This window comes from Phasianus colchicus, chromosome 2 (assembly GCF_987193195.1).
Source record: "Phasianus colchicus chromosome 2, bPhaCol1.hap1.1, whole genome shotgun sequence".
NCBI lineage: Eukaryota > Metazoa > Chordata > Aves > Galliformes > Phasianidae > Phasianus > Phasianus colchicus.
The window spans coordinates 47,782,141-47,795,717 of NC_143437.1; positions in this window are offsets into that span (position 1 = coordinate 47,782,141).

Here is a 13,577-nt window from a genome sequence, read left to right on the forward strand (position 1 = left end):
GGGAAATGAAAATGAAATGAACACTTCAGCTGGTTAAAGGGAGAATAAACATCTGAAGCTTTGGGAGTGTACAAGAAGATATATTAAATTGAAAACTTCTTTTAAAGAAAGTATATGAGAGATCACTGAACAACACTACCATGGCAAAGGACATGTCCCCAGACTTTTTCTTCCAACTAAGAGGTGAAAGTGGGCTAGACATTATGTTCTAATTGCTCTTAATTAGTGCTGCTACTTCTTCCTAAATGGTCATGCCTGCAGCTATGGCATGCCACTGTCAGTTCTATTTCTGACAGTTTGCAGTATAAAGGTGAATACAGAGATGTATGAAAGTGTAGGTTTTATTTATATTCTTGCATCACCTGACACATTACTAACACTTTTCAACTCCCAGGGAAGCACTCCAGGTTACTAGATCATAAGGCCAGCTTACAAACGTTCCTGACAATTTAGACTGCTTTCAGTTTCATAGGAACCAGGTATAATGACAAACCCTAAACATGAAAGTTTTCTGTATGTACATCTATACTCGCTGGAGAGCCACTGTGTCACTGCTGGTCAGTGCTCTTGCACAAGATGCTGGCTGTAGCAGACGATTTCTGCTGCCCATCATGCTGCCCTGCTGGCATCCATTATACAAACTCACGGTTACAAGGAATGCTAATGCCCTCTCTGCAGAAAGAGGGGATGGTGATGGTTATTCACATCTTTCTCTTGTTTTACTCTCCATGGGAAGTTGAAAGTTTATCATTCTTATGGCACAAAAAAGTCAGCTTTGGACTAGGGTGAGGCAGCCTGCTTTTAATAACTGGCATTTGATTTGAATTTCTTTGACTTTTCTACTGGCTTCAGAGCTGGTTAGTTAGGTAATGGATAGCCTGATTTTTTTGAGGCAATGAGAAGTGCAATTCTGTGCAGTTGCAAGTGAATTCTGAGGTACACTAGTGAAAAGCATTTCCAAAGCTTCTCTTTTGTGGGAGCTCTGTCTGTTTTTTCACTTCTAAGGAGACAAAGTCTGCCCTATGTGCAGGCCAGGATTAAGAATTTACCTTATTGCACAGCAGTGTTTGCTGTACCGAGTTATGTTCGTTCCACGTGCATTGCCATAGCACTAAACAACATGCCACCAGGGTTAGATTCAGTTATTAGAAACTTGATGAACAAGAACGTGAACTTAGTGTGTCTCATCAACAGCCTTCAAGTCTTGCTCTGTGGAGGAGTAGGAAAGCATAGGAGCCGCTGGTGAATATTTAGTGGAGATCTAACCAACTGTTTCAAAAAGAAATTATTTTTTGAGATTTTTGATCTTCAGTAGAAAACAAATTGCCATGACTCAGTAGACTTTCTTTGAATCCTTACAGGGTTTTTTTTCTTTTCATTTTTTTCTTTTGAGAGAGGGAATGAAGTTACGTTTGCGACTTAAGCCTGCACTGTGTGCAAGCGAGGTAGAAGGAGGAAAGAGTTATACATTCAGCAACCTTTGTATATTTATTTGTTCAGCATGCTAGCTCTTGTGCAATTTGCTGGGAAGGAATGCCTGCAAAAATAAAGCCATGAGGTGGCTCAAATAAAAAAAAACCCAGAGTGCTTTGAAAGCCTCCCTCCTGACTTCTGATTGAAGGGATCTGTAGAGTTTTTGACACATTATAAATCTGTGTTTACAACAGCAATAAAAAAAACTCTAAGCCATCTCTAGTTTATAGAATATCACGTGCTAATAATCCACAATAGATGCAAGACAAAATAAGACTTCCCCCACAACATTACAGTGCTAAAACTGACCTCTACCAGGAAATAAATAATGCAAGAAGTTTCCTTCATTAATACAATAGCTCTGAACGTGTCCATCCTGTATGTTAGAGCATCTCTGCCCTGCCTACACTGCATGTAAATCTTTTGAACTCTCATCCCCTCATCCTCATATAACCAGAGAGACAGGGAAATAAAGTGGCTGTAAAACCAGTATTATCCACAGAAATGTGGGACAGTGAATGCTCAGCTGGTTCTTTAAATCAGCTTCCCAGAGCACTGTGGAGAGGGACCAAATGCCACCGGTGGCCGTGTCCTAAAAGGTGCATGGCCTTTTCTATCTTTGCAGCAATTTACATGCGGGAACTGGAGCTGTGCTGCACTCTGTGGGGGAGCATCCAAAACACTCATTCTGCATGCAGTGGCAGGAATGGGGCATGCTTTAAGGGGTCAGGGGCTGCAGATCATTGGGGTAACAAAAGTTGCCCGAATTAAAAATGAGAAAACTTCACTGATAACTAGAACTCTACAAAGTTGCTTAAAGCTGAAAGCCTGTGAGCTGCTTTACTCTGCACTACTGGAGTACTTGCTGGCCTTTTTTTGTATTTATTTTGTGTAATTGAGGAGGCAAAGGAAACGCTAAAGTGAAGAGCAGGGCTGAATCTTTCTACCATGTTACAATGCTTTGTTTATTCCTACATTTTATCACTGGAAACTTGATCATCTTTGCTGGTATTTTAGAGACTCCACAGTTGCTCTGCTCTCAGCAGAGCCTGATAAGAGATTTGTGAAAATCCTTCTGTGCAAAAGAGAAGGGGGTGGACAGAAACAAACTTTTCAGAGTGACTCAGAATTATCTCACTGGTAAGTTTAGAGAGAAACTGCTTTTTAAAAGTCCCTGCTGTCTTTGGAACAAACTGGGAGGGGATGGAAGCAGTATTCATTTACATTGTAAAGTGTTCCTTTTAAAACAGAGAGAAAGAAAGAAGTATTTAAAGGGGGAGAGAGAAACCTTGCATTTTTCATAGCAACACTTCGCTTTCTACCAGTAGTTCTAGAATTTCCATTAGGCAGAAAAACAAATATCAAGGCTGCCAACCACAGAGATGAAAGGAAAAGCCAATGGAGAGAAACAGTTTTTTTACAAATAGTACAGCGATGACAAAATACCAACACTCATCGACAGCATCGTCAAAGGTTAAAATTATAGCTAATGATAGAGTAGTGGTTCTCTGGCATTTTAAGGCAACGTGGCACACAAATTTCTCACCATATTTGCAGTTTTCTTGTTCTCTCGACAGCAACAATCTTAAACTGACCCCACTGCCTTGTGATAAGAAGCAGTGTAAAGCAATTATTGTCTCAAGCTATAGCATAAACTAGGTTGGGCACTCCTCAGTATACTTTGTTATCAGCCTGCTGGGAGCAAATATAGCACTGTAATATATAAAGAGTCATTAGTTCAAGTCAGGACTTGGGTGACTGAGCAGGTGGAAGTTATACATGTCAGATGGAGGAAGCTTAAAGCAATATTGAGTAGCAGTTACATAAACCCTGGTAGGGTGTTACTGCTCCTCTAGAGAGGGGAAAGCTGCAGGGGTTAGGGGAGCCTGAAAGTGGTCAGGAAAATCAGGTAATCCAGAGGCATGCAGCTTCCCTTTGACTGCTGTTGGACTAAGGTTTTATCAGCAAGTAGTTAATCAAGAAGTAACTTTGTAAGGACTGAAGTGCTCACGTTTGGTTTAAAGTGGAATTCAGGTGCGTAACTACAGTATGCAAAACGCCCAGCCCACCTGCTTGTCTGCTTCTCCGTCCAAATTCATGGTAGTTCATACTACAGCAGTGTAGTTTCTCTCTCCTGCACCATCAGTAAGCACCACAATGTGAGTGAGATGCAGCATTTTCCATTCACTTAACGTTTGGTTGTGAATCCCGTTGGGAACTTTCACCTCTCTGTGCCTGGCTATGCCATAACAGCCTGACAGGTAGGATGAGGATGGTCCTACAAGAGAATTGCCTGCAAGGGAATGGGTGAGAAGATGCAAAGGAATGAGTTGGATTTTTTTCCAGTTAAGGGGGACTCCACATCCAAATGGCCTCCCTTCTGGGGAATGCTGTAGGCTACCATGCAAATGTTGCTGCTGAGAACACTGCCTGGAGTCTTCTACTTTAAATAAGAGCCAACAATTATTTGAAGAAAGACTGAGCATGGAAATATAAATTAAAATAACCAGGATATTGAAAAGACTGGAACTTCAGCACTTGAAATGGAATCCGAAACTGAAGATTTTGAATAAATAGCTGAAACGAGGTCAGACTGTGAGGAAAGGGCATAAACAGCAAATTCTGTGCCTATGATTGCAGTTGAATCTACTGTTCGTATCTCACCCTTATGCAAAGCTTTTAAATACTGAAGGAAATATAACTGACAGCATTGAGAAAAACAAGATAAAATACAATGTGTCCTTTCAGAGTAGATTATGCCATGCTTATAAGGTACTTGTCTTTACAGATAGATCTGTAGCAGCTGAGGAGGAAAGCAGCGAATCCAAGCCATTTGGATGTCAATGAAACATATCTAGGGAAAACAAGAATCAGTGTCACAAAGCTGAAAATTAGTAGACAAAAATGGAGAGTGGCTAGGGGACCACCTAATGAAGAAACAAACAAAAAAATTTAACCCAAAAACTGGGGGCACAGCACTACTGTCACAGTGAGGCAGAAAGGAAATATATTAGATAAAAATCAGTGCTGGCATAGGAGCAAAGTAGCATAAACCACCCTAACTAAACTTACACTGAAAACTTAAGTAGTTTTGAAACATCAGAGGAGTGTGGTCTGGAACAGGCATCCAGTGAGTATAATGAAAGTAGTGTTTCGAAACCGAACTATGCAAACAAATTTGAGCTTGATAAATTATAGACTACAAGGCTGACTCTGATAGCAGGGACCTGGTCTTGATGACCCAGGAGACCCTCTCTAATACTTTGTATATAATTTGAGATACAGGAGCTGGAATGCTAGAGGAGCAGGCTGATAATGCACGAGATGACTATTTCAAATAGTGTTCAAGAATAAGGCAACTTGTTCTTTCATCACTTATTAGTCTGAGAGAAGAGGTGAAGGAGAGAGGTAGAGCCTTTTTGAACAGTAAGAATTTGTAAAAACACTTTTTTTTTCCCATTTGTATTGACCAACACTTTTTTTTTTTTTTTTTTGTATGTATCTAAAATGATAGCATTTTAAGTTGATAAAGGAGTTGGTCACAACTGTAAAATTTTGTGATAACCTAGCAAAAATGGTTGTACCTTAATAACAAGGGGGTGAGGGGAGGGGGAGGAGTGGGCTGTATCATCAGAATGGTGCAACATAAAAATAGGCCTGGGGAGGAACTTAAAGAAGTAATGTAACCCAGTCCCCTTCTCGCAAACTCTACCCTACAGCATTCCTGACAGATGTTTGTATGCTGACCTGTTGGTAGATGTCTCCAAAGGCAGACGTGTGTGAACTTACCCAGCGGCTGCGCTGCTTTTGCTGCACTCACTGCTTCACTTATGGTCTAACCACAATCCTCACAGCAACTGAAGTTTTTTTTTTTTTTTTTAACAGTTGTCCCATATTTGAAGACTGTTTTTTTTATGCCTTCAGCCTTTTTTTTTTTCTCTTGATCAAACAGTGCCAGTTCTTTCAATGTTTTCCTCACTGGTTGCATTCTTTGACTTCTAATCCTTCCTTATCTCTCTTTCTTGATTTCAGTAAAACTGACCTAAATCCACCCTGACCAGTGAAACCTAGTGCTGAGCAGTGCAAGATTAATTTCTGCATCTTGCTGACTTTAGTCTGGTTATAAAGCTCCAAATGACATTGTTTACTTGGAAGTTCTTCCTGTTTTTAAAAAAGGTCATCTTGTGAAGGTGAAAACAAGTGTCAGCCACATGGTTTCAAAAAAAAAAAAAAACGAACTAAAACAAAGTAGTGTGAATGATGACCAAGAGTCAGCTTTTAGTAGAAATGCTTTTAATAAGCCACAAATAAGGAAAAAAAAAAAACCCGCACAATTACAAGGCATATGTTTCCAGTTTTAAAAGGAAACACAGAAGCACAAATAGCAAGGAATGCTGCTTGTTAATAAGTCTAAATCTAAGAGTTGTAAATCTTTACCAAAGGAGAGTACCCTGGAAGAAATGAACCAGTAAACATCAGTGGAAGTTTAGCTTCTTTTGTTTGAAATATGTTGGAAGCCAAAGGAACTCTAATAATAGCTAGAATTTGATGTTATACAAGATAGAAATGTTGATCATACTATGGAAAAGAAAAAATGTTCATGTACTGGAACGTCTCTGGATTTTGAAATAATCTGGTTGACCTCTTTCCCAGTTTTTGCTATTGGCAGGGTGGTGGTTTCTAGGGTGGGACTTTTCTGTGTTTTCAGGTTGCTTTGTGTCCGATGCGTGTCCAACAGCAATGACTCTGTGCTCCCCACATGCCTCCCTTCAGCATGAGTTTCCTTACTACGTGCCTAGGGACTTGCTCTGCACTAACAGGAAGGACCGATCCTCTGCCCAGGTAATTGTGCTGCTCTTTGGGTTTTGGAAAGCTTTTTCTACACACAGATTTGTTGGTTACAAATCTATTTGTTGCTGTGCTGCCCTGCATGCTCACCTTTAAATTAAGGCGCTTATAGTTTCTCCAGAGATGGGTAGATGGCACATATTTTGTACGGATTTTTTTCTTAACATAGGAGGAAATAAAAATTTCTCGGGTGAGCATTTTCCTACAGGAAAAAAAAAAAAAAAAAAAAAAAAAAACAGTTAAAATCACAGTAAAATATGTCCTTATTAATATTATTTCAGATATAAATCCAGTTGGAACAGCTTGCTCAGTTCTTAGTCTGAGCTGTGCTCAGTATAGCATCTGAAATGCATACTTAAGCACTCTAATTAACCCATCTGCATAATTAAAGGCAGGGCACTGCATTATTTCAAGAAGAGGCAGGCTGATACTGATACTGCTACTCTTCTGTATTTCAATAGGTATTTTCAGGTTAATTTCAGTGCCTAGAAGTGATACTGCCACGGTTTTGCTAAAAGTATTTCCCAAAGTATAAGACTTTTTCTTAAAATTTATCTCAAATTATTGCTGTTCCAAAATTATTTACTTTTTAACATTCTCTGTTATGAGATGCTTGGAGCAATATCTAGGAAGTGTTGCAAAGCAACGTGAATAAAAGTCAATATTTGCCCAAAAATAACAATAAAAGGGTTCTTGATTTTAGTGAAACAACTTTACAAGAAACATAGGTGTGCTATCTGCTACCCACTTCTTTTGTTGCAGTGCACTGTTTTTTAATGCACGCTATTATTTTATTGCATCATCCACGGGAGCACATCCTTTCATTTAAGTGCAAAATTACACACTGTACTGCAACATCTTCCCCCTCCCTTTTACAACATTTCTGTTTGATTCCATATTAAAATGATACCGGATGATATTTCTTCATCATTACATTGCTTAAGAGTGAATGCTTATATGTAATTTGCCTGTGCAAGTTGTCATACTTCTAAAAGAAACAGTTACATTGCCTGGTTACAGAGCCATATGGTTCCTGTCAATTCTTTTTTGATGGTGCATTATTGAACCTGCAAACAGCAAATCTACACTTGCGATACAGATATGAGAAATAACAGCAGTACATTAAGGTAGACAGGATTGTGACAAGTGAATTGTGACAAATGAATTGTGATAAATGAATGGTTTCTACACTCCTAGGCTAGTTGGGTAGATCAAATTAATGAAGTATCACAGGTGAAAGGAAACCTGTTCTTTTGGGTGCATTTTTTGTATTTTATCTCCCTCCTATGTAAGCGGGGGCACTGACATATGATAGGTAGAAACTACTTTAGGTTTAGAAGTACGGATTTAAACCTAAAATTTCCTAAGAGCACTAATCATATTTTAAACACATTTACTACATAAATATTTATTGCCTTGGGAATGCACAGGTGTTTCCATAATTTAACATATGCATTGTCTTAATAGAGCTTCATTATTTGGAAGAAATTTTGCACAGTGCTATAGCAATTACATGTGCATTAGGACTATACAGGTAGACAAAACTGATTTCTTCAGCAGCCAAAAGTAGAAGACTCTAAAGAAACAGGAACTCCTTTCTAGTTATTGCTTTGGGAGTGTATTCCCTAACTTATCTAATGCAAACTACTGATTCTGTACAGTAGTCATTGATTTGTCGAATGGCTGTAATGCAAGTAAATCCCATATTAATGTATTTTCTTAAAAGACAACATAAAAAGGTCAACCTCATTTTAAAGAACAAGGTGTGTTTTTTGAAGATGTATAAGATTTCTCAATGGAAGTGTCAATTCTAAAAATAAAAATGAAGCTCCCTTAATAATAATAATAAAAGAAGCGTGTCCATGCTGTAGGACATCAAATATATTTACAAGCTGACCATAGGCTTATTTAAAAAAAAAAAAGAAAAAGAGTTACTAAGAGTGGTTTAAATCTTCTGGGTTCCTGAAAGTGATGGTCTTAGTAAGAAAAGACTGGTGACAGTTATTTTAATTGGTAACAGTTCAGTGCATGTACAGATTTCAGATGACTGCCAGATCCTGCATTTTAGTAGCTGGGAAACTGAACTGGATGAGACCTCTATGGTTCATTGAGCATCGTTCTACAAAGCTGCAATAAGACTTCTTTATTCCATTTTGAAGCAGTTTTCACCCCCCATTACTTCTGGGTGACTATTTCAGCACTTCATTTCTGTGACTATAAACTTGTTTTTACTTTTTCTGCTTTAAAAGCAGCCTGTTACTCAGTACCAGGATTGATTCTGACAAAGATTAACTGAAACAGGTAGGAGTCCTGCTTGCAGAAGGGCTGATGATTAAGCTTTAAAATATGCAGTACACTGGGAGAAAGCTCCCAAGATGGAGACCTCAACCTGAAGGGAGTTTTATGGGCCCATTACCACAGCTGTTTAAAAGCACATCATACAGTTAACTATTGGTGAATCCAACCTGTCCTTCTGGCTTTCCTGGTATGTGAGGCTGCTTTCTACATACAGGTTGTCTATTGGCTGAGCTGGCCAGCTTCAGCCAGCCCTAATCTTGTTGCTATCGTTAATAAATCAAGTTTCCATTCCTGCTCAGTGTACAGGTGCATATTGAGGCATCTTTGCAGCACTGAATACTTGCAGTACAGCGCAACTTTGGCTTGTGCTCTGATTCCTTGGCCATCAGCAGAAAACAGGCCTAATTTGGAAGAGAGGCTTGGCTGGTAAGGTACTATTATTTCCAGCCAAACAGCACAGTGGTTTACTGGAAGTGATGTTTGCCTCTTTGCACACCAAGTACTTTCTGAAAAACTCACCTTTAAATGTGTCTTACTGGAAGCATCCAATGGGCTTAGAAGCTGTGACAGAGGAGGATGGATGAGCGTGCATGAGCACCGGACAGTCCCGTTCCCTTTGGAAAACTGGCTGCAACCAGAGGGCTAGGGAAGATGGGAGAAAAATCTGCCTTGAAAACAAATGATATGCCATGTTTTTGGAACAACACAGAAAACACAATGGGCATGCATTGCTTGGTGATAAAGATGTGAAATAATGCTAGAGCAATGGATGAAGCTGTTATTGTGCAATTTTGGTTCATTTTCTGTGTAATGGCAGCAGTAAGAGGATGGCCTGTTGGTACAGCTGCTGGGAAGAGCCGACAAGTTACTGCAGAGTAAGCTGCAGTGGTGTAGCATTAAGTCAGCTCTGCTCTGAACAGGGCCAGGTAGTACTGCACCACACACCAAAGGAGCTCTGTCTACACTAGGATTCATGCTTTGCACTGTTGTTAGCAACAGAAAGTTTTTGCTGGAAAAAATAAAATCAACAAAGGCACCATCTAGAATTGTACCCATTATGTTTTTGCAAGTGATCTAAGTTCTCTTTAAAGACCAGGTGCAGGGGACCAAATATTTAGAGAGGTTCTTAACGTTAAAAATAAATACACATCGGTACATAGCACATACAAGAGAATTAGTTAGCTGACTTTTATTGTATATATACAATTATATGATTTACTTGTTGAGTAAATCACTTGAATGAGCAAATTCAGGTGCAAGCCTGTAGTGAAACTCAGTACTTGGAAAGCTTGGCCTCCTCCTGTCTGTCCCTTTCTCTGGGGAATGCAGACGTATCTCTGGATCAGGCAGACTGTCACAAAGCATTGGGAAAACTGCTTTTGACACCTGTGCTTGGAAAACATTGTTTTCCTTGGTGTGAAGTTTAATTTGCTTTTAGGGATGCAAGTATGCAAGAAATGTTTTTTCATCAAATTAAGAAAAATGAAGGCACTTCTGTAGCAGACTAATTAGATATCTATCTAAAATAAATGTTTTGTTTAATGCCTGATTTCTTTTTTAAATATATAAATACCAGCTAGTGGTTTAAAACTCCTGTAGTTGTGAATGGCTCTGCTGTCCCCCACTGCAAGCTACGTTTTTATTACTTCTTCCCAAGAAATTTATTTTGCTGACATGGGCCCTAATCCAGTAAAGTGTTAAAACATATGCTTAATTTTAAGCATGTGAGTAAAGCCAACAGCACAAATTTAAGCACAGATTTGTGTTTGGCCTAGCTGGGGCTATAATTTCTGGGTTACGGTCTTGAGGATTGTGTGCTTTTCTTAGAATAGGCAGCCTCCTGAAGGAAAAAAAAGACTGTTGTGTTTTTTTAAGGTATTATGTTATTTATCAGAAGATCTTGCAAAGAAATGCACAAACAAGAAAATGCTGAAAATTTTTGGACGTCAATGAATTCTTTTAAATATGAAAGTTATGCAATCCTATGAAAATTCCCATAACTCTGCTCTTCAACCTCTGTATGTTATTGTAGTAGCAGAACACATCTGAGACACGAGCTGATTGTTTCATGAATGACCAGCCAGCTGCCTCAGGAATTCCTCCTGATACTTTTACATAGAGAAAGCCTCATTTTTTGCATGGGTCCTTCTAAACAGATTATTTGAGCTAAGAGTAGGGGTGATCTTCCTTACTTCTAGTGAGCTGGTGAAGAGTTAGAAGTTCAGTATTTCTTAATAATTTGCTTGGTGATACTGAAATGTTTTTAATTGTGGATATATACAAGTGATCTTTTCTTAGGGAAGATAAAAGCTTCGGAGATGAGGAGTGAATCATAGCTCAGATGGAACATGAAAGACAGAGATCGAACAGGAATTTGGTGATTTTGATGTAAAGAACAGAGGATAGCTGGCTGCACAGTGAACTGTGATTTTCACTCTTGCTGGCAGTGTCAGGCAGACCTAGGACAGAGTGGACCTGCAATCTGAGCTGCCTTCTCCTTACAAGGACCTGCATGAGATCTGGGATGAAACAAACTGGTGTGGTGCGTATGGAAGTTTACATGAGTGATTCTGTTTCATTACACTGGTGAGTTTTCTGCAGAAATGGCAAAGCTGGTGCTTCTCTACATTGAAATGAACTGTTTCTAATATATACTAGCATTAAAAAACTCCAAGTTACTTTTTTTTTTTTTTTTTTTTTTTTTTTTTTTTTAATGCAGGATGGCTTAAAGGCTTTGTGTGTTCCATTTGTACCATGCAAGTTGTCAAGCACCACAGCTGAACGGAAGAAAGAATGTGGGGAATCTCTGCTAAGCTTTAGTTTTACATACTTAATAGCAGACACAGGATTTGTTCAGAGTTTTATTATCGGGTGAGGAGTTAAGGTAATTACAGCAGTGAGGCAGAAGGCCAAAAGATGATGAAGAAGTCTAATACCAGGAGCCATTTAGGTTTAGAGTGTACTGTTGGTTATTCTTTAAAATATACTAGCCACCTACTGATGACCTCCTCCTGGGAAAATTTAAACACAATTTAATTATTGCACCTCGTGTGTTAACATTTACAATAAGATTAAGGGCACTGCAGTTTACACTCTAGTTCTTGCAGTGTGTAAAGAAAAGGGATTTGGCTGAAGTCAGTGAGACAGAAGAGGTTAAAATCAGTAGCTGGAAAATGAAAGAGCTGTAAGGCATTCTGCACGTTTCTTTACTACGCAAATATTCAGAACTTATTTGAATCTAAAACAGGAAAGTCAATTGTTCGGACTTGAAGGTAGGTTTCTTGCATGTTACACCTGTTCAGAAGACCATTCTTTGCCTCAGGTTTCAACACAGTGCAAACTACAAGCAAGTGGTTGAGAGGAATCCTGAATAGGGTTGCACCCTAGCAAGAGACTAGATGTTTTGTTGAATTAAGACCCTAAAAGTATCCACTATTATACAAATCCTAAGAAAAACAGAAGTGTATTTTTAGCATTTTCTACTGAACTTCCCAGAAACAGTAGGAAATGGTAGAGTGCATGGAAACTGTTGAGTCATGGCCTGAAACACTGGTTGAGCAGCTGGGGAAAGGACCCGGTCATCCCTGGGAGCACAGGTGAAGGCAATTCAGCTGTGTGACCTGAAGGAATGGAGCCTGGCTGCACCTCTCTTAGGCTTCATTTAAGGGCTGAATGGCACTAGGGAAAGATCTCTTTATGGAGGTTCCTTCTTGGTGAAGCTGTGGACCTGGAATCTTCTGGTACGGGTGAGCAATTTTCTTCCCTTTATGGTGCCCTTCTATCATGCCTTCCATCATTGCATCTTTGCATCTTTGCTGTAACACCTTTCCTATTGTATTGATCTGTCTCGTTGCTACATGGACTTAGGAAGAAACACTACTGGTATTTCTTCTTCCTAAGAGATGCACATGATAACATCAAATAATACCAAATGTGTCCCACCTGTAAGTAGTGACTCAGCTGTATGTCATGTGAACAAATATGGCTTTTTATTCATACTTTATATATTCTCTTAATATTCTCTTATTCAGAGTGCTGAGAGATCTGCAAACTGATAATGCTATCAATCATGCTCTTTTTCCATCTTAGTAAAAAAACTGATTTAATACAGCACTCTTTCCCAGTTCAAAAACAGCTATTTAACCAAAAAGAAAAAGAAAAAAGAAAAAAAGAAAAAAAAACAGAATTTCTTAGCTAGGCCAAGATATTTTCCTTCCAAAGTAAATATTCTTCTAAGGCATTCATGATCAATATAAATGAATGCTTCCTTTTCAGACTATTACTTGAGGGGAAGAAAGAAAATAAACTCTTAGCAATTCTCAAAAAAAGGTATTGTTGTACCTCAGTTTAAAACATAGCTTACTGTCATGCTCCAGCGTACCACAGCTCACTAAGCTTTTAAAATTGAAAGGCCAGGGTAGACTGCCTCTCAGTAGATTTCCCTTAAGCAGAGGCCTTCCTTATCCAAATCTTGTGAGGCTGCTAGAACTCATGAACCTCTTAATCACATCCTTATCTCAAATGTCATGTCTGCTCTGTACTCCTAAATAGATGAGCTGTGAGAAAGCAAAAAAGCTGGTGCTATCTTGAAGAAAGGAAGGGAGCAACCTAGAAAACCAGGGGAGTCTCAACAGTGATAGCCCAGCTGTTTGTGTGCTGTGGGTCGACAAGGAGAACATCAGGGGACAACAGTTTTTCCCAAAGGCGCACGGATGCAACCCAATCATCTAGATTTCATTATAATCTTTGAATAACTTGAGCTGAAATCCATTTTTTTTTTAATCAAAACATTTTCTTCTACTTGAATGATCGTACTTGTTTGTTATTTTAGGACTTTTCATAAATTCTGAGCTCCTAGAGCTGTTTCTGATTTAAGAAGAAAGTGTTTTGGATTTGGGTTTTGTTTTTTTTTTTGTTTTCTTTTTTTTTTTTTTTTTCCCAAGGCTTAGGATAGGATT